The sequence below is a fragment of the Paroedura picta genome, chromosome 15, assembly GCF_049243985.1.
Source record: "Paroedura picta isolate Pp20150507F chromosome 15, Ppicta_v3.0, whole genome shotgun sequence".
Lineage (NCBI taxonomy): Eukaryota > Metazoa > Chordata > Lepidosauria > Squamata > Gekkonidae > Paroedura > Paroedura picta.
Window position 1 is genome coordinate 12,742,097 of NC_135383.1, and position 21,036 is coordinate 12,763,132.

Consider the following 21,036-nt stretch of genomic DNA (forward strand, 5'->3'; position numbering starts at 1 on the left):
AACGCAGGATCAGCCCAAAGCATCCTAAAGCATCCAAGAAAAGTGTGTATCCAACCTTTGCTTGAAGACTGCCAGTGAAGCACAGAACTAACTTGGGGTTTGCTAACGGGCTGCAGAGGGAGGGAAGCTCCTCACCCTGTCTGACTGCTCTTGGCTGAGAAGCGGAAAGGTCGTGGGTTGGGATCGTTCTGAAGTTACCCACAACAACACAAACACGGAAAACCCCACGCACCACATTCTGGCTCAGAGCATTTCAGGAGGACCAGGACGCTGCAGTGAAGTTAAGAGCAAAGCAGTCCTCGGGGGCGTGACCAGAGCAGCTCCACACACGGGCCTGGTGGCGCAACATGCAGCCAAGACATCTCTTCTACAACTTTGTGGCTTCAAACAAAAACAACCCGCTGTGTTATTTGGAAGGGAAAGGCACGTGAATGAGCCACAGCTCCCTGGCATGCATCTGGGTCCGACCACAGCCGAGGTCTTCCTCTTTTGGAAGGAGAAAAGGATGCCTAGGCACAAGCAAAAGCACAGGGCTGGCCAGTTGCTGGCCATAAAAGAAAAAAGAAAAAGAATTGCTCCCTTTCTCCAATGCGGTGCATCTGCCAACAATCAGGAGTTGCCAACCTCCAGATGGGAACTGAAGATTTTCTGGAATTACAACTGAGCTAGAGATAGGCTCCCTTAGAGGAAATGGCTGCTTTGGAAGGGATATGGCGCCATGACCAAGCCTCTGCTTAGAATGCAGAAAGTCACAGGTTCAATTCCTTGCATCTTCAGTTGAAAGGACCAAGCAGAAGGTGACGTGAAAGACCTCTACCAAAGACCCCAGAGAACTGCTGCCAGTCTCAGCTGACTTTGATGGACCACTAATCTGACCTTGATGGGACCACTAGTCTGATGCAGTATAGGGCAGATTCATGAGCCCATGAGGGTGGGCTCAATGCTAAACCCCACTGAGGTCCCTTCCTACCCCAAACCCCACCCCCCACAGGCTCCATCCCCAAATCTCCAGTGATATCCTAACTCAGAGTTGGGAACTCTAGTGTGATACAAGCCGGACTTGCTGTTCCAGCCTGGCCCAGTCTCCTGCAGTGCCAACTCTGGCGTCAAACATTCCTGGAGATTTGGGGCAGAAATTAGGAAGGTGGAGTTTAGGGGAGGGGATGTGATGCCACAGATAAGACGCCATTTCCTCAAGAATGTGCAGGACAGGCAATTGCAATACCACCCTCAGGCCACCTGGGGCAACAGTGCAGCAGTTCCCTTCTTTATGAAGCCATCATGAAGACAAAACGAACCCTTCTCTGTCTGTATTTCCCCCAATACGTGTTCCTCATGTTATTTGGCTGTTTTATGGTAGATCTGGGCCAGGTTTAGCCTTATTAGAGGTCTAGGTTTGTTCAGCAAATAAATCAGAGTCAGAATATTTTAAACAAACACATTAAAACGGATGGTTACGCGGAAGGTCCTTTTGGATACTCCTTCTGGCGTAGATGCAGGCGACACGACACCCGGTTACAAAAGCCGCTATTGTAAGAGGCCGTTTTTATAGACCTTTTTGACTTTCACAAGCTTAAGAAAAGGGGGCAGGTCATTTCCAGCGTTTGATGGTCCTTGTCATCACACTGTATTTTTTAAAACTAAAAGGCCTCATGAGTGCTCCAATGCGACCCAAATAAATAATGCAGGGCGCGCAAATTCAAGTTGTTTATTGTGTCAGGAACTGAGTCCGCCTCCAGGTCAGACAGGCCTACAGTATTCTCTGGGTAAGTGAGGGCAGGCTTCTCCAAATTTCAACTTCAAACAGTTTAGCAATAAGAAAGAGGAAATGGAAAGATAAGGAAATACGCCAATAAACTGATTTTAAAAACCCTTTATAAGTGCATACATCGCGGTGGAGTATTTTTTGCTTTGACAACGTGTCTCAGAGATTCATGAGCAGCAAGAGACAGGTCCCTGACCCCAAAGAAATGACAAGCAGAATTGGACAGGGATGAAAAATACTGAGGGAAGAGGGAGAGGAAGAGGCCATGAAGAAGGTCCCAAAGCTTATTCCTTCGTATCTCCAGTTAAATGATCTCAGAAAACAGGTGTAGGGACCCTGCCATTTGGAGCAGTGAATGCTACAACCAAACAGATCAACAGTCTGACTTCATATATACACTATTCTTTCAGCTTACCCAAATGCAATTCACAGTAGTAATCAAGGTCAGTGACAGCACAGACACTAGCCAATACGTTCCTGCTACTTGAAAACTTGCCGTTCATACCACAGGAAGAATGTATGTATTCATGGCAGTGGGAAAAAATTCAAAAGCAAGGTTCATTGTGGTGCAACCTGTCAATGCCCTAGCTTGGGGTAGCACCCAAGTGACCCACTCTGGCACTGGCAGGTAGGGCTGCCCACCCCCTTTCCAGGGGGCAGCAATAACTCAAGCATTTAGAGCGAAAGCTTACAAAAGTCAACATCCTTATTGTACAGACTGCCCTTTAATACAGAAGGCAAAGATCGCTGAGCACGGACACTGGAAAAACACTCTGCTTTGACCGGGAATAACCTTTTGGACTGACTGGGAGAAACAACAACAACCACCAGGGACAGGCGCCCACGATCCAGGTTACAGGGTGCAACAGGAGGAAGAAACAAGAGGTCCATGCAGGGTTACACTGAAAGGGTTACAAAGCGCCCATCCAAGTAGCTGTATCCAGAGGTGCACCACCATTCTGTGGGTACAAAAAGAAGTCAGCATCTTGTGGGGCTGCCCTTGATTCATAGAACCCTAAAATTGGAAGGGGCCCTACAGGCCAACTAGTCAATGCAGGGTCAGCCTAAGGCATCCATGAAAAGTCTCTGTCCAGCCGCTGCTTGATGACTGCCAGTGATGGGGAGTTCACCTCCTTAGGCAGCTAATTACACAGCTGAACTAGTAGCCAATATCTAGCCGGTACCATTCTACAGTTAGTTTAACCCCATTACTGCAGGTCCTCTCCTCTGCTGCCAACAGGAACCGCTCTCTACCCTCCTCCAACCTTTCAGATACTTCAAGAGAGCCATCCTGTCCCCTCTCAGCCTCCTCTTCTTGAGGCTAAACATTCCCAAGTCCCTCAGCCTTTCCTCCTAGGGCTTGGTCCCCAGGCCCCGGATCATCCTCCTTGCTCTCCTCTGCACCCTCTCCATTTTCTCCCAGGCTCCATCGTGCAGAGTTGGGCCTCTATTGATCCACAACAAGCCTGAGCAGCATCAACACAACCATGTAAAGAGCAGCAAAGGAGGCATGGCATTAAATCTATTCCCCCGGGCCGCAGGCCAAGACCCCCCCTGGAAAAACCATTTGCCGCTGTACACCAAGGCGTTCCAACACAGCTACTGCCCGTTAATCAAATCGGTAGTTCTCCAAACTGTATTCCAGGATGCCTCTGTGAGATGGGCAGCAACATCAGCTTGACAGAAAGCTGGCTCACCACTTCACATCTTCTCCTCAAAGGCAGAGCTGTGGCAATGAACGCCAGGCGTCTCCTTGGGCAGTGGTTTTCAACCCGTGGCAAGGGTTCCACTGGTGGGATGGAGAGTGTCCACAACAATGACAAAGGAACACAATAAAATCAGACTCCAGTGGCACCTTTAAGATTTATTCCATGACAGATTTATTCCAGCACTCTTCCTCACACTTGGAATAAATCTTTGTTGGTCTTAAAGGTGCCACTGGACTCTGATTTTGTTGTGCTGCTTCAGGCAGACCCACTTGGATCGATGACAAAGGAGTCACACCCTCCGTCCCCGTGTCCATCTGCATGTCGTATCTCCTGCTGATCCTACTTGCAGTAGGTTATCCACCTATGGCTTTCCGGCATGCTAGGTGTCATCTTGGTGTTTCTTCTGCCCACCCAGCAAGTGTCTTTGGGGTGTCCCTTCTTGCTGCCAAATCTAGCTTCGGAAATTCCTGGAGATTTGGGGAGGGAGCCTGGAGGCTGAGGACGGTGATGGGGTATGAGGCTAGACAGGCCATCCTCCAGAGCACCCATGTTCTCCAGGGGAACTGAAACCAGTTGCTCTCCGGAAACCAATTGTAATTCTGAGAGGCAGCATTTCCCACCGTCTCCCAACCACACTTTCTCCCCATGCTGCAAAGATCTTAAAATTACCCCCTGTGTTTCGGTTAAGGAAGAGTTTACAAATTATCGACAAGAGAGACTAGCACTCTGAGCTTTTCTACAATAGTCCCTGCCAAGATGTCCTCAAAAGTAAAAGGGAGGCGGCTTTGGTTAACACTTCTGTGCCTAGTCACCTGGAAGCCGTTCAGGTGGCCGGCTATTTATAGCTCTGGTTTAAAGCAGTGTCCTCATTTCCTAAAGCCAGCTGTGCGTGTGTCTGTATGCACACAGAGCCTTCCGTGCCACTGCACAAGTCTCAAGCCTGATCCGGCACAGAATCTGGCAAACTTCTCCGGAAAGAGATGCACGCTTGCATCTTTCACAAGCACCATCAGGGGTAGTCAAACTGCGGCCCTCCAGATGTCCATGGACTACAATTCCCATGAGCCCCTGCCAGGGGCTCATGGGAATTGTAGTCCATGGACATCTGGGGGGCGCAGTTTGACTACCCCTGAGCCAGCTCTCATAAATATCAAGAAACATCTGGATGAATCTCCGCATCCTTTCCAGCATCCATTTCTCTCTGCTGCCAAGGAAAAATAAATGCAAATGACTTCAAAACCAGAGACACAAGGACAAAACAAAGCTTAGGCAAACAAACTCTTTGACACAATAAAATCAGAGTCCGGTGGCACCTTTAAGACCAACAGAGATTTATTCAAGGCGTGAGCTTTCGAGTGCAAGCACTCTTCCTCACTCGAAAGCTCACGCCTTGAATAAATCTTTGTTGGTCTTAAAGGTGCTACTGGACTCCGATTTTCTTGTGCTGCCTCAGACCAACACGGCTACTCATTTGAATTTAAGCTCTTTGCACTAATTTCTCCCAGCACTTGAAGTCTGGCTTCTTGGTCATCAAGGAATGCATGCACAGCATCCCCTCTAAACAAAAGGACGGCGGTGGAATAAAGGTGTGCCAATCCACGGCTTGCAAGAGCTCGTCCCGGCTTTATCCGTCCCTCAAAAAGTACAGAATTTAAAGCCTGGGGAAACAAACTAAGGGCTAGCATAGCAACGAGCTGACTTTCAATGCGGAGGGAAGCTGGGGGCAGGGAAGCTGGGGGCGTTGCCCGGAAGGGCAGAGAAGAACAGCTGATAAGGGAGCAATGGGGAGATGGAAGCTGACAGCCTAAGCTGAGCTCCTGCAGCTCCCCCCCCCCTCCCAAATAAAACCTGGCTTCTTCCTGGCTCTTAATGATTTCAAGGGAGACAAGCGCTGCCCCCAGCACTGACAAATACGGCAACCTTAAAAGGCTAGCCGTCAGCAATAAAACACTGCATGCCTTCCTCTGTAGTTTCACTGCCTGCTTCCTTTAGGCCAGTCCTGTTCACACCAGGTTAAGGGTTCTGAGGAGCACGGCTGGAGAGAGACCTCCTCCCAGAGATGCTCAAGGAATTCAATTTTCCTTTCGAAAACAGACTATGTCCCTGTGAATTAAACACTCCTGACACCATGCAACATATCTTACTGGATTGTCCCTTGTTTATTGTTCAGCGAAGGCACGCTATACCTCTTATACCCAAATGGAGAAATCATTCAAAAGACCTGATCTGCCAATTTTTGTTGAGTGATAAGGATGCCAGTGTCACCTTTATTACGGCTGAATTTTTGTCTTCAGTTTTTAAACTTAAACTGCTTGATGTATCCTGACTCTCTCTATTCATTTTGCTAATCTGCTTTATGCCAATAAAGGTATTGTGTGTGTGTGAATTCAAATTCCTTGAATTTTCGGCTCCCGTTTGAAATAAACCAGGGCTCTAGTCCCTAAGCCAGATACAATTTTTCGCCTGTTGATAAACAACAGGTATATATTATGTTAAGACTAGAGAGTCTTTGTGTTAGATGAATGAATGATAGTTCTTCATTGTACCTTATAAATATCTAATTCTTGTATGTGCGGTTGGAAGTGTGTTCAACTGATTAAAATACACACTGCTTGAGAAATTTCATGGACATTAAGGCATGGGAATTTGGGGAATCTTGGCGTTTTATAAAGGTTTTTACATTATGTTGCAATGTGACAAATATGATCAACACGTTTGACAGTGTCATAATTCATGCAGAAAGGTAGAAATTCAAGGTCACTAAGGAAGAATTCCCACTTTGAAAATGAATGCTGTTCCAAATCTTGTTCTGACTTGGCTTGTATCTTGGAATTAAAGAAGAATTACTTTATTCTTAGCTGTCTCATCTGCTTTTTTCCCCCTTCTCCTTCCCCACCATGTTTAGTCTGACATTCAGTTCAGGTTGCCAATTCTGGCCTGGGAAACTCCTGAGGATTTGGGGGGGGGGTGCACCTGCGGAGGGGAGAATCTACAGAGGGATCTCACCTACAATATACAGTTCCATAGAGTTTCCCCTCTGAAGGGAACTCAATTCTCTCATCAGAAAAAACAGCTGCAATTCCTGGAGACTAGATGGCCAGTCACAGTTCTCTTAGGGCTGTTCTCACAGAGCAGTTCTCTCAGAGTTCTCTCAGCCTCACCTACCTCACAGGGTGTCCTGTTTTGAGGAGAGGAAGGGAAAGGTGTCGGTGAGCCACTTCGGGACACCTTTGAGTAGTGGAAACCGGGGTTTAAAAAAACCCAGCTCTTCTTCTCCCGTGAGAGAAGTTAAAACAGCCCTGGAGCCGAGCATATTGGCCCCTGTGGTGGTGACGTGCCTTGCCCTGACCCATCTGTTGGCAGCCATTCATGGCAACGGCCTGCCGGGAACTTTCCTAGCCACCTAAAAAGCCAGCATGCCCGTGAGCACTCACCCCCAATCCCAGAAGATGTTAATTCCTGCCACCTCTACCAATCCCATCGCCTAATTCCACCTCCCAGAGAGTCCAAAGCACCCACAACCCAGTTCCCCATTTGCCCGGGAGACGCAAAACCAAAGCGACACCTGCAAAAGAAGTCAAGCCAGCTCGAAAACTCAGAGGTGACAGGTCGGCATCCAGCAAAGGAGGGGGCAACGCCAAGAGCAGGGGGATAATCAGGCATCTTCAGCAAGTAAAGGCTGGAAAGTCACGTCCCGGCGTGGAACGCACATATGGCAGGTCCCTTTAATCAGTGTCAGGCCTGCAGCCATTCGAAAAACCAGGGAAGAGGTGCTCATAAATGCAGATGAAGATCATTAGTGATATGTCAGCGCTCCCAAACCAAGGCTTTCTTTCATCAGCCTCCAACATGAAAAGGCAGAGGGGAAGGCGGCTTGTCTCTCCGGCTTAGCGTTAGAGGAAGAGGTCAAGGGAAGCCTACACTGCAGAGGGACAGGGGTGGTCTTGGGCTCTGGGCAAAACACAAGCATTCTGGTGGGGAGGAAGATGGATCAACATTCAGACAGGACGAAGCCTCTACAGAAAAAGAACGCAGTGTTGAAGTTACAAAGACACGTTGACTAGCATGTGTAAAATTAAGAGCTGCGATCAGCTCAAGAAAGAAGGGAGAAACATTGCCGGGTTTGAGTCTTTTCTCAAGCTTAAGTTAGAATTGAGTGGTTTTTCAGGAAATATGACCAAATGTGAAATGACAGTTCAACAATTGACTTTTTCATAGGTGGCAATGTGATTTTTTTTTTAATTGGGTCAATGTATATAAGCTGTTAGAAGAAACATCATGTTGTAAATTCCCCGGTGTATCCTGATTATATGTTATTGAGTGTACTACCAGGGGAAATACGGGGACAGGAAACGTCATTTTTTTTCCCCACGCTGCTAACGCTGTGAGATTATTAGTTGCTCAAGGTTGGAGAAAACAGAACTTACCAGCCACGTCTGACGGGTTGGATAAAACTGGAGGATTGTGTAAAATGCAAAAAGTTACTCATTTAGTAGATTGAAGGTTTGATGAAGAACACGGGCATTTTTATATGGACGATATCAAGAAGTAGTGGAGGGTTTTTTTTTTTACATGTATTAGGTAAGAGAAAAACTTTGGATGACAAAAGGGTGAAGTTCGTTAAGATTGTTTTTATGTTGTTCATCTTTCATTTTTTACTGTTTTCTTCTCTCTTCGTCTTTTTCTCGTTTTTGGTAATACAAATAGAAAAATTTGTAAATAAAAAAAAAACCCACACAGATTCAGACAGGACAGTGGGTGAGCAGTGGAACTCTTGGGCTGTGGAGATGACCAGCAGGGCCCTCCCTGAACACAAAGCCCCAGACAGCTTCCCCCAAAGCCCCATGGCTCATACTGCCCCTATGGTGAGAGAAAAGGAATAAAACACTCTGGAGAGCCACAGCTTAGCCACCCCAGATCTATATGGATCCCCTGTGGTGATCTATACGGGGACCCACCAGCTTCGAGGCTGGCTTCCCCCAGACTCCTCCTGGCAGGAAAAAACAAGGAAGGAGACAGGTCAGTAGCGAGAGAAGTATTCTGTCCCATGCTGCATGGATGCCCATGCTTGCAGTGGAGGTGGTACAGTCCTCATGCAGTCAAGAGGACTGTAGGTACTTCAGATTGCAGGTGGAGAAACTCACATTTGTGAAGGTTCCTGTCACCAAATGTCTACTGGCCACTAGGAAACTGGAAGAGACTGGTACCGAACCCCTCCCATGCAACATGGAAGTTTCCTACAAGAGGGTAGCACCTGAAGTGGTACAGTCCACACCACTGCCTTAAGGACTTCACCTTCACCGACTCCGGGCTGCTGCACAAGACTAGACCTGAGCTGTTTAAGCAGCCAGCTGGTTTTCAAAACAAACACAGGACTGCCCGTCATCTAGGAGAAACTTCCAAGGGGAAGGAAAGATCCATTCACCCCCCCTCCTCCTCAAAGAGCTCTGAATGGGAGCTGTCTCCCCCACAAAACATCTCCCAGATCCAGACTGCCCCCCTGCCAAAAGAACAGAAAGCAGACAGGGTCAAAAAGAGAGAGGAAGGTCAGAGAGGAGGCAGAAGAGAATGTTAAAAAGTGGGGGGGGAAGCGTGTCCTTTGAAAACTCACTTTTTCTGAAAACCAGACCCTGGCAGCCCAACCCCATTCCCATGACTCGCCGTGGAAATCTGAGATTTTCCTTTTTGCACCCTCCAACCTGTTCCCAGTTCAGAAGGCAGTTGTGCCTCTGTCTTGCATACAGTTGGCTGCACGAGGGAGTTTTTTGTCTCTTGCATCCTAATCGCAAATCACATCCCCGCTGTCCGGTGCACCAGTCTGCTCCCTGCTTGGCTGCATCTCTCCCCCCCCCCACCAAAAAAACCCAACAAAATCAAGGCAGTTTCCTAATCAGAGCTGGTGCAACTTGGAAACCACCTCCCTGCCACCCACCGTGCATTAAACTGTTCGACAACACAGCGCTGAAGACCCCTCCCCTTCTCACCGCCTCCCAGCCAATCATTGGCCATAATGGGGGGGGGGAGTGGCTTGATATGACCATATATGGAGAATGACGTTTGCCATATCATAGGGGCCAGTATTCCATATATGGTCATATCACCTGATAAATGTTTAAGACATTTAATATATACGTATTAAATTAATTAACTAAATTAATTAAAGAACCCCCAGGATTTCACTCAACCCTGGTTGTTTCAAATGGGTAGCCGTGTTGGTTTGAAGTAGCACAATAAAACCAGAGTCCAGTAGCACCTTTAAGACCAGCAAAGATTTATTCAAGGCGTGAGCTTTCAAGTGCTGAGGAAGAATGCTTGCACTCGAAAGCTCACACCTTGAATGAATCTTTGTTGGTCTTAAAGGTGCTACTGGACTCTGGTTTTACTAACCCAGGTTGAGAAAGGCTGTCTAAGACCATCTCTGTTTTCCATCCCAAAACAGAAAACCCCCTCCTCCTCCACAGCAGTTTACAAACCAAGGTGTAGAGACAGCTAAAGGTTTCCCCTTGCACGTAAAACCGCTTAGAACTGCAATTTAGGAGAGTGGAGGGATAAAGAAATTCTCCCCATCTCTGCCCAAGTTTGACAAGAACAGAGTCCTTTTTAATTGCGCCAACCGGAGATCTATAGAATGGAACATAAACAAGACACATCAGACTGGCGGTCTCTGTTCTCTCCTCTGCATGGCCGTCTTGAATCTCCTGGTTGCGTTTTGGGTTTTTTTTTTAATACCTTCTAAATAGCGGTATTATGCCTTCCCATTCAACACACAGCGCCACCTCCTCGGACCAGCAGCCTCCTAAATGCAAGCTTTGATTTCTTGTCCGGACTGGCTGAAGGCTCCGTCTGTCATTCAAGGCTTAGAAAACCTTTGTCCAGAGAACCGATACAAACCCTTCTCGGATTCTTTATCCGCTGCCCTATTAGGAATTCGTCCAGCTGTGGAGTAAGCAAGAGCCTTCCCCCCCCCAACAGATGCCCAAAGAACGATCAAAGGGTGTCCTCCCCCTCCAGAAAGAAGCAGAAAGGAAGTATGCATGAAACATTTCCTCACTGCAGAAATTGGTTTCAGTCTGCCAGCACCACCCCATTCCTGCAACGCTTGCATTAAAGGTAAAGGTAAAGGTATCCCCTGTGCAAGCACCGAGTCATGTCTGACCCTTGGGGTGACGCCCTCCAGCGTTTTCATGGCAGACTCAATACGGGGTGGTTTGCCAGTGCCTTCCCCAGTCATTACCGTTTACCCCCCAGCAAGCTGGGTACTCATTTTACCGACCTCGGAAGGATGGAAGGCTGAGTCGACCTTGAGCCGGCTGCTGGGATCGAACTCCCAGCCTCATGGGCAGAGCTTTCAGACTGCATGACTGCTGCCTTACCACCCTGCACCACAAGAGGCTCTTATTGCATTAGTGTGTACAAATTCGATAAAGGACACTTGGATTTCACTGACTGAGAAACTTGAATTTGGTACACACAAAATCCAAGGGGCTCAAATACTAGAGGAGCAGGGGGGAGTATCTAGAACCTTCCTAATGCCGCGAATGTTTAATACAGTTCCTCATGTTGTGGTGACCCCCAACCGTAAAATTATGCAAGGGTTCTTTCACAGAAATTAAACCAAAACTGACCAATGGCGTGAAGACCCATGGTTCATGATTGTATAGAAATTGGTTTTTTCCCCGGGGTTTCTCAGTTCAGCTCTGCCTCTTGTCCCACCATGCCGATCTCGCTCTTTTCCGCTGCTCCAGACAGACAAATGCTCTATCTCGATCTGCCCCGCAAGGCTGTTGTGTAGACGCCCCCCCCCAAGCTGCTTGCCCTGCCGCGACCCCTGTGAAAGGGGTTGAGAACCACTGGGCTAGAAACCACTGGGCTAGAAACATTCCAAAGGGCTTTCAGGCCACATAGAAAGCTAAAAACACCATCTCCTTGTAAAGGTTTAAATATTTTCCAGTGCACACATGACAGTCAGAACATGGAGAATGATGTTTGCCATATCACGTTTGCCAGTATTCCTGCACAGAGGAACAGGATCGGCGTGTGGACGGAACGCTGGATTGCAGCTATTGGTTTCCCTCTTCTTTGATTTGGGCTCTTCCTGATATAGGCAAGAATGTGGACCTGCGCTTGCAGAATGTGGCCTTCAATTACTAGGACAGATCAAATTTTATCATTATTCTCATATCTAATAGTCAATGGACGGCATTTGGATGATAGCCATCTGATGGAGAGGCTGATTCTGTGAAGGTCCGAGGGGGTAGCAGGTGACGGTGAATGAGCAACAGGGATGTGAGAGTCCTGCATAGTGCAGGGGGTTGGACTAGATGACCCAGGAGGTCCCTTCCAACTCAATGATTCTATGGTCATGACAATCTACCCACCCCTCCCAAAATGGCCAATGATGGGCGTGGAGAGGGTGGGGAGGGGCCCCAGGTGGGCCTGTACACTGCTATGCTTCCCACCCATATTCTGCACGGTTGCACCACTTCTGGGGTTTCTCAAAGCCTCGAGAACGTTTCAGGGGTTTCTCAATGGCAAAAAAAAAAATTGAGAAAGGCTATGCTAGATATTCTTATTGCACACAGGCTTCTGCTGGCCAGGGACTGAGTAAAATAACTAGCGCCCATTCAGAGGCGATTTGCCATTGCCTCCCTGCAGTCTCTCATCCAATTCCGAACCAGGGTCAACCTTACTTAGCTTCCAGCAGCTGATGACACTGGGCTAGCCCGAGCCATCTAGGTCAGAATGGAAATTATTTCAGCCCCGAGATCCATTCTCACCAGAGCGGGAATCTTACGAACGCCCCGCATGTGTCGTGCCACTCTGCGCTCTCTCTGAGATGTAGCGGCGTCAGAGCGTTCGTTTTGCATGCAGAAAGCCACAGGAGGTCCAATCCTCGGCACTGCTGATTGTTGGTAAAAGGCCAGCCTCTGTCTGAGACCCTGGAGAGCTGCCACCAGCTGATGGAGGAAATTTTAAAGAAGAAAACCGCTGTATCCTGCACTAAGCGGAAAAACAATTAAGTCCCTGCCCCCAAGAGGAGGTCTTGGGGATCTATCACAGGGAGAAGATGCACAGGAAGCCAAGAGGCTGCTAGAATGCCAAACAAATTTGGGGAAGCTCCTATTACTATGTAGGTTACTTTACGCAGCACTGCTGCCTAATAATATCCAAGCTGGGAAATTAAATTACGGAGCGCATGTTGGCTGCCTGATTTCTACATTTATTTCTAATGAGTGTAAATTGCACATTAAACCTGACACCTTGTAGGAAGCCCCAAGATAGCTGAGCGTATGCCCAGTCATGCCTGGGTGAATGAGCAATCTCTGAGAGCTCCCGGCTTCCGTTCTGCTCCCTCCTCTCCAGGGATTCCCATAAGCCCTCGGATATGGATTTAACCTCGAATGCTCTTCTCTTCGGTGACACTTAGGCGGCCTCCCACGATACTCTCGCTTTAATAAGCAGCTATGCAAAATATGGCTCAAAAGACTTCCAGCTAGGATAACTTAGATCCATTCCCTGCTGGGCATAGCCAGGAAATGTTCCTCTCTGGCTTACGTGCAGAGGGGGATATTTATGTACAACTGCCAAGCAAAAAGCAGCCTGAGAAAGGGATGGGGTGGGAGTCACCAGTGTGAAATCGCTGCCCAGTTTGCTAGGAGCATTTAATACCAGTGGCAACTACAATCGCTAGTAGTTCAAGCCGGGAGTAACGTCATCGACCCACGCTAATTAAAAAAAAATCACAGGGTTTGCTGGATTTTGATTCGGGTGCCACGTTTGTTGTTTATTTCACTAACTTTTACTTCCTCCATGTCGGGCACTCGAAGGCTCCTGAAGCGCTTTAGAGAAAGTAATTTTTTAAAAAAAGCACAAACCACCAGGGCAAAAAAGTCCTTGCCCTTTAAGAAAGACCCAATCCAATTAACTCCCGGCTTAAGCACCCTTGCATACCCAGGGAATTGCTAATTGCTGATGTGGAATGGTAGGTGAATTTCCTCCAGGCCAGGCTGGATTTGGGAGATTTTTGCTGGAGGGATCACTGGGGCATGAAATTGGGGTCACTGTGGGTGGGCAGGTAGTTGGAAAAGATGACCCTGGAGGTCCCTTCCAGCTCTATGAACCCAGAAGCCACTCTGAAGCCTTAAAATGTTGCCAGAAGAAGCAGTCTTGGATTTCCTGCTCAATGTGTAGGCCAGGGGTAGTCAACCTGTGGTCCTCCAGATGTTCATGGACTACAATTCCCATGAGCCCCTGCCAGCGTTTGCTGGCAGGGGCTCATGGGAATTGTAGTCCATGAACATCTGGAGGATCACAGGTTGACTACCCCTAGTGTAGGCAACCTCCCTCATGACCAGACATTCAACCCATTTCACAGAACGGGGCCAAGGAAGTCAACAAGTTGGCCAAGCCTACCCAGTGAATTCACATCAACACCACAACACCCACACGCGTCTCATGGGTTCTTTCTCACTCAACCACCCACCATTCCACAGTGACAGTTCGTAAACACGACATAAAATCCACAGATGCCCGATTGAATGTTTCAGGGTTTTGCATCTTAGCAAAACTATTTGGCCCTACGTCATCTTTTCAGAAGTGTTCCCAACACCAAGGTGGAACAGGAAAAAAGTAAAATATGTTTATTCCAGAAATGTACACACTGCCACTCTAAAGTCCTGCTCAAGGCAGCTTGCAAGAAAAGCACAAAACCACAGCACAAATTAGCCACAGTCAAGACCTGCTGGTGGACCTCCTGATGGCCCCTGGGGTTTGGCCACTGTGTGATGCAGAGCGTTGGACCGGATGGGCCAGTGGCCTGATCCAGCATGGCTTCTCTCATGTTCTTAGGACATAAGCAGTAACAGCGTAATAATATCCAATCAACAGTCCCCAGGCTGGAAACACCTCCCCCACTCCCCACCCGCGGCTAAAATGTAAAAAATGACAAAACCTCTTAGTGTGGCACAGCAACTAGTGCATCAAACTAGAATCTGGAAGAGCCAGTTTGAAACTTGCTAGGTGACTCTGGGAACGTCACACACCCAGTCTAACCCACCACACTGGGCCGCTCTTACTCAAAGGCCCGGAGACCCCATTTGCACCAATTGGCCAACTGAATTTTATCCAAAAATTAATAGAAGACTCCAGAGAGCTCCTCTGAACATAGACCAAGTCCGATCCCCGAGAGAAGCCGCAAATCCTTGAGGTCTCAGGCAGAAGTTCTTTTGGTAGAGAGCACCCTTCACATTGTAGCCAACTTATGGCAAATCCATAAGGGGTTCAAGACAAGAGACATGCAAGGGTGATTCGTCATTGCCTGTCTCTGCAGTCTCTCATCCGAATCCGAGCCAATGTGGCTTTGCTTCCAAGAGCTGATGACAGTGGGCTAGCCTGGGCCATCCAGGCTAGGAAAGAATTCTTTTTAGCCCTGAGATTCATTCTCACCAGAGTGTGAATCTTACAAGCACCCAGCATGGGCTATACCACTCTGCATGGGTTATACCACTCTCTCTGAGATCCAGCAGGCTCCAGAAGTTCCGAAAGCAGATTGGAGCCTTCACCAAAACAGAGGGATCAAAAATATTCCCGAAATGCTTCACCTTAAAAGTCTCAAGGAGGAAGTAAAAGAGCGCAGAGCGAGTCCACCGAAGTTTAGAATAAGTAGGCCGAATCAGCCACAATCTTGAAACGGAAAACATTGAATGAACGCAACGGCCATCCGGCATCTTCTCAGCATTCTCCCTCAGATCTAGACTTCAGATTCCTGTTCCAATTCTAGAGAGGGAGCTGTGTTAACCCATCCCACAAAGAACACGGAGCCAGCCCCTTTAAACACTTAACTAGATGTATTTTGGAATCAGCTTCTGTGGCTCAGAATCCATTGCGTGGAGGAACACGAAGAACAAATGCAGACACACACCTAGCGTAGGGAGGGAGGTTGTTACACTGTGAAACCAGAAGACCCTACAATGAAAGTGACAAGTGGGCCCATCACTAAAATCGGGAGGAAAAAACAAAGTTCCAAAAAGAGGAGATCTGTAACCCTCTCTCAAACAAGGAGGAATTGGCAAAACAAAGCACAGGGCACAACTACTTCCTGTAGGTTCTGAACTGCCCCTGGTGCCTATTAAGGCCAGATGTGACGGTGTCAAATCAGAACCCATGAAAAAATTAAATCCCAGTTCAGTAGACTGATGCTGGAAAGTGCTAGCCAGTCACCTCTGACTTGTGCCAATCCCTCATGGGGTTTTCAAGGGAGGGGAGAAAGAGGTGTTTGTGCCATTACCTGCCTCTGCATGGCAACCCTGGACTTTCTTGGAAGTCTCCCATCCACGTTCTAACCAAGCACGACTCTGTTTAGCTTCCAAGATGGGGCAATTTCAGGCTGGCATAGCGAATCTAGCTCAGCACCACACCTAACAAGAAACCAACCAGCCACATTCTCTAGAACAGGGGCAGTCAACCTGTGGTCCTCCAGATGTTAATGGACTGCAATTCCCATGAGCCCCTGCCAGCAGCTGCTGGCAGGGGCTCATGGGAATTGTAGTCCATTAACATCTGGAGGACCACAGGTTGACTACCCCTGCTCTAGAACACGTGGAGTTGCCTTGTACTGATTCCAGAGGGGCCACCACCAGTCCTCCACAATAAAACAGAAGGCTGATAAAATTCACTCCAGCCTAACCGTTCGTGAGTCAGAGCTCACCATCAGATGCACAGAGCGGGCACCCACCAGACAAATATATTGATATACTTAAAAAGTTACAATCCATAGAAATTGCAGGGGTGGTGGTGGTACACACAGGTACACCTGCACATCTGATTTAAAACTCACCTTTACCCAGAAAAGAGTCCCCAGATTTCAATTGTAAAGCGAAAATCCCCACTTGCCCGTTCTTACACGCAGGCTACCAGTGGGTTCACCGCAGCATGCAGGCAAGTCCTCTTGCAAAAGCCATAAAAACAGCAGACGGAATTAGCATCCCCAAATCAACATTAAAAACAAGAAAAGACTAAACTATTTCATGGCCTATGCTGAAGGGAGGCCTCCCTTTGGCACCCGGCCATCTGTTACAGGGCGAGGCGAGAACCATTCATGCTACGGTGGAGTCTTAATCACTCGGTTCATAAAATGAATGAATGCGTACATCTATAAGCCCACCGGACAGGAGTGATACATCTGCAGCAGGGAAGGGGGAGGAGGGATTAATGGTCCATCCAGGAGGAGCAGCTCCGATCAATCTTGGGAGAGCAGCCCTCCTCTTCAACGGGCAATGGGCTCAGCTGCTTGCGAAGATCAAGTAGCCAAATCTCAGCTTCCCTCTGCGACCACTGGTCTACAGCTGGATAGCCCAGGCAAGCTCAATTTAGTCAGATCTTGGAAACTAAGCAGCAGCAGGCCCTGGCTAGAATTTGGATGGGAGAAGGTCGTGACGGGGAGGCAGGCCACGGCAAGCCACCTCCGAATGTCTCTTGCCTGGTGGTCATGGGATCCGAAGGTCGACTGAGTGCGTTACGCACACGCCATGCAAGAAATTTTAATATCTCTCTGCATTTAAGGGGTGCTTGAAGGAAGCGTAGAAAACATCTTGCGCACAAACACAGAGGCCTAATTTCTTCAGTCTCGCTCCGAAGCACATGACACCCAAACCATAACAATTTATTGTGGCTCACAACATTCCAACATACTCAATGGTATCCAAGTAACGGGGGGAAGGGGGGGGAGACAGATTGCAGAAACAGGCTTGAGTCTCAAGGGTCCCCGGTATAAGGCATACGTTCTCTCTTAAACGGCCATTCATTCCTATAGGAAAAAAGCATATAGTCCTGGGGGGGGGGGGTCACAGCTGCATGCAGCAGACGGCAGTGCCCTCCACCTCCGAGAGGCTCCTGCCAGGGGATGCAATCTGTTTCTGTGCGCAAAGCGCACAAGGGATACACTGTGTGCATAAACACACATGCATATACCAATGCAGTGCACATAAGCCACCCGTCATAATGACAGGCGTTTTGCTAAAGATAAATAATGCAAGAAGGTATGCCCTGGAAAGCAGGAGACGGGTCAGCAGGATAAGTCTTGGGGGTGTGGGTGTGGGTTTAAAGGGGTTTTGTTGTATCTGGGAGGAACACGACTGCCACAGCAGACACAATAAGCACCTGCAAGCCACGGAAAGGAAGAAAGAAAAACGGGGTCCATTGATAAAAGGAAGGTAGGCGGGAAGAAGCCCATACAGCCACAGCCCCGCCAATCGGGAGCAATTTGCACACAAGGGTGGACACCGGGTGTGAAATGGGGCCACAGCAGGTAGGGGGGCCACAGCTGCAGAAGACTGTCACCCCCAAATCATGGCAGGCACGCCTATCGTCTGGTTCTCACTGGTCCATTTGCAAACACCGGTGTAAGAGAACGCTGAGCCCACCCACTTGAACAATACATTTCTCATGCAAGGACTGAGCTAGATACACCCAGAATTGTTTTTCTTTTTTTAATTTAAAGAGAGGGGAGAATATGAAACATTCCTGAGAAATCCATCCTTGCCTTAGCACCGCATGTGGAGGTGTTGATCTAGCCTGGCACACCTCCAGCAAAGGGAAATCTCTCCCACTCAGACAGATGTGCATGCGCACAGGCACACTCCCGGTGGCTCGAGATGCCGAAGAGCGAGAAACGCCACTAAAGTGTGCAACCCCAAAATGGCACGGGCGGGGAAGAAGGGCGCTTTTTCCCTAAAGGGCTGGACCTCTCCCCCCAAAAAACGCAGCCCCCACCCCCCAAACCCATTTCTCTTTAAGAGAAAACGATATTGGCCCTCACCTGGACAGCCCAGGATGGCCCCAGCTCCTCAGCTAAGCAGAGGTGGACCCTGGCTAGGACCTGAATGGGACACCTCCAAGGCAGGCCACGGCAAACCACCTGGGCACGTCCCTCGCCTTGCCTTGACACTCCCACCACCACCACCACACCTGCAAACAATGAAAGAGGGTGTGTGCGGAGACGGGAGGGAGGGGGGGGCTCTGCAAAGGTCCCCCCTCCCCGAGAGGGGGCCATCTCCCCCCCAAAACCCCCCCCCCACGCGCGACGGTCTTTCCAGACACGCAGCACCGCCGAGGCAAACGCAGACACGCGCACGCTCATCCACACGTGCAAGGCGACCCGCGGGCGGGCAGCAGCGGGGTGCAAACAGAAGGAGCGCGCGGAACCAGGCAAGGAGAGCCAGAGAGGGGGCAGGGAAGGCGGCGGGGTGGGTTGGTGGGTGGGGGGCGCCCACGCCAGCGATCCCCCCACCCCCCATTTCCCTGCCGCGTGCACCAAGCTCCAGAGCTTAAAATAAGGAGCGCATGAAAGGAGACACCCGCGCCAGGCGAGGCGAGGCGGGCTGCGCAGCTCCATTGAAAAAAAAACCCTGCCAGGAGGAGGAGGAGGAGGAGGTGGTCGGCGCGGGCGCCGCGCTTACCGGGCTCCGACAGGCACGAAGGGCAGCTCCAGCGGCGGGCGGACGGGCGGGCGGTCTGGCGGCGGCTGCCGGGCTCCGGGCTTGGAAGCGGGGAGGAAGAGGAGGAGGAGGAGGAGGGCGGGGCGGCGCAAACCCCCCTCTGCACCGGAGCCGGAGCCGGAGCGCCGCCGCAGCAGCCAGCAAAGGGCGCCACCGGCGCTGGCTCCAGGCCGGCCCCCGTCTCCTCCCACCGCCGCCGTTTAAAGGGCCCCGGCAGCAGCAGGAAACGCGGCCAGGCGCTGGCTGGGTTTTTTGGTTGAATAAAGTGGCCAAGGGCATGTGCAAAGCGCACCTCCCGATAGCAAAGCCGCCTCCGGAGTCGTTTCTAGCAAATGAGAAAGGGCGCGTGGGTTTTAAGGGACGAGATTTTAATGTCGATGGTTTGTCGCTTGTTAATTTCACATCTTCTACCGGGCTTGTATTCTAAGCCATATATCACATATATCTCTTGCCCTGACCTGGGTGGCCGGGGCCAGCCCGGTCCCATCCGATCTCATAAACCAACCAGGGTCGGCCCTTGTGTGGAAATGGATCAGTTAAGACTAGTCATGGCCAGCCCGGCAAAAATGAAATCATCGCAGGAAGAGGGGCATGGGGCAGACATGGAGGGTCTTCTCATACAACTGGATAAACTTGGCCAGAGTTAAACATGATGGGCAGGAAGCCACAACTTGAACATGTGCAGAAGGCCTTGCTGTGCCATGGGATAACCTTAGCAAGGGCCAAACCTGGAGTTACGTATTCATTTAAAAGGGGGAAATGCCTTAGAACAGGGGTAGTCAACCTGTGGTCCTCCAGATGTTCATGGACTACAATTCCCATGAGCCCCTGCCATCAAACGCTGGCAGGGGCTCATGGGAACTGTAGTCCATGAACATCTGGAGGACCACAGGTTGACTACCCCTGCCTTAGAACACCTGCAGAGCACATCCCCTCCCCATAGCATAAATCAGGTCAATTCCCACATTTATGCACTGTCAAGTTACAACCAACTCATGGTGACCCCAGGCCCCTGGGTTTTCCAAGACATGAGCAGAAGCGATTTGGCATTGCTTTCCTCTGCAGAGTAGTAACCCTGATCTTCCTTTGAATCTACGTGTGGAGGAGGAGTGGGGAATCAAACTCCGTTCTCCAGATTAACCGCTACACCAGAATGGCTACTCTACACTATATCAGGCACCATAAGCCCTAAAAAGTCCAATGTCGTGTAAGAATAGCAATGCTCCACATGTGTCTTCTGCTTCCTAGCCGTAAACTCCCCAAATTTGGCAGGAAATAATACAGAATTGCAGATCAATAGGAACAGCTATGATCTTCCAACTTTTCCCCAGGTCCCATTGTATGTCATCAAGGTAATCCAATATTAATTCTACAATGAATCCAAACATCACAGCCCCAGCTAGGCAGCTCTTAACTTTTGAACAGACAGCAGCTGACTGCACCCCCCCACCCCCCCATAAAGACTGGACAGTTCTCCAGCTGCCAGCCCTGGGGAGGAGGAGATGTGCTTCCCCCATCAAAACCGAGCCGCCAGTGTTTCCATTTCATATTGATTCTCCTTTCTGATGATTCCACACTGATCCACTACCCTCATTCATGAGGGGAGGGAGAGGTAGAAACTTGCAAGGCAGGGGGAAACTGGCCCATGGATGAAATCACCTTGAGGCCCATGTGATCTCAAGAGGAAGAGCACTTCCTTATCCAGAGGCAGTGACTCATGGGAATTGTAGTCCATGAACATCTGGAGGACCACAGGCTGACTACCCCTGCAGAGGAAGGCAAATCTGGATGTGGAAACTACCATTAACTTGAAGGTTGCCAACCTCCAGGTGAGGAATGGAGATTCTTCCCCCCACCCCACCCCTTTTACAACTGATCTTCAGACTACAGAGCCTTGGAGGTGGACTCTGTCACTGAGAGTCCCTCCCCTCCCCCAAACCCCACCCACTCCAAGCTGTGCCCTCCCAGTTCCAAATTTCCCAACCCAGATTCCTAATTCCTCTGCAAGTCTCTCTCGCCGAATCAGGGTGGGCTTACTTTTCTCCCTTGTCCCGAGTTCAAGATGCAA

General features: G+C 49.5%; 1 protein-coding gene across 1 annotated transcript in view; it reads right to left on the minus strand.

Annotated features, from left to right (window-relative positions):
• SH2B2 (SH2B adaptor protein 2) overlaps nt 1-19,137 on the minus strand; it is a 44,730-nt gene extending 25,593 nt beyond the window's left edge. Inside the window, exon 1 of the mRNA XM_077311549.1 lies at nt 18,930-19,137. The gene's annotated coding sequence lies outside the window, so the exon portion shown is untranslated. The remainder of the gene's footprint in view (nt 1-18,929) is intronic.
• Nucleotides 19,138-21,036: the final 1,899 nt, after the last annotated feature.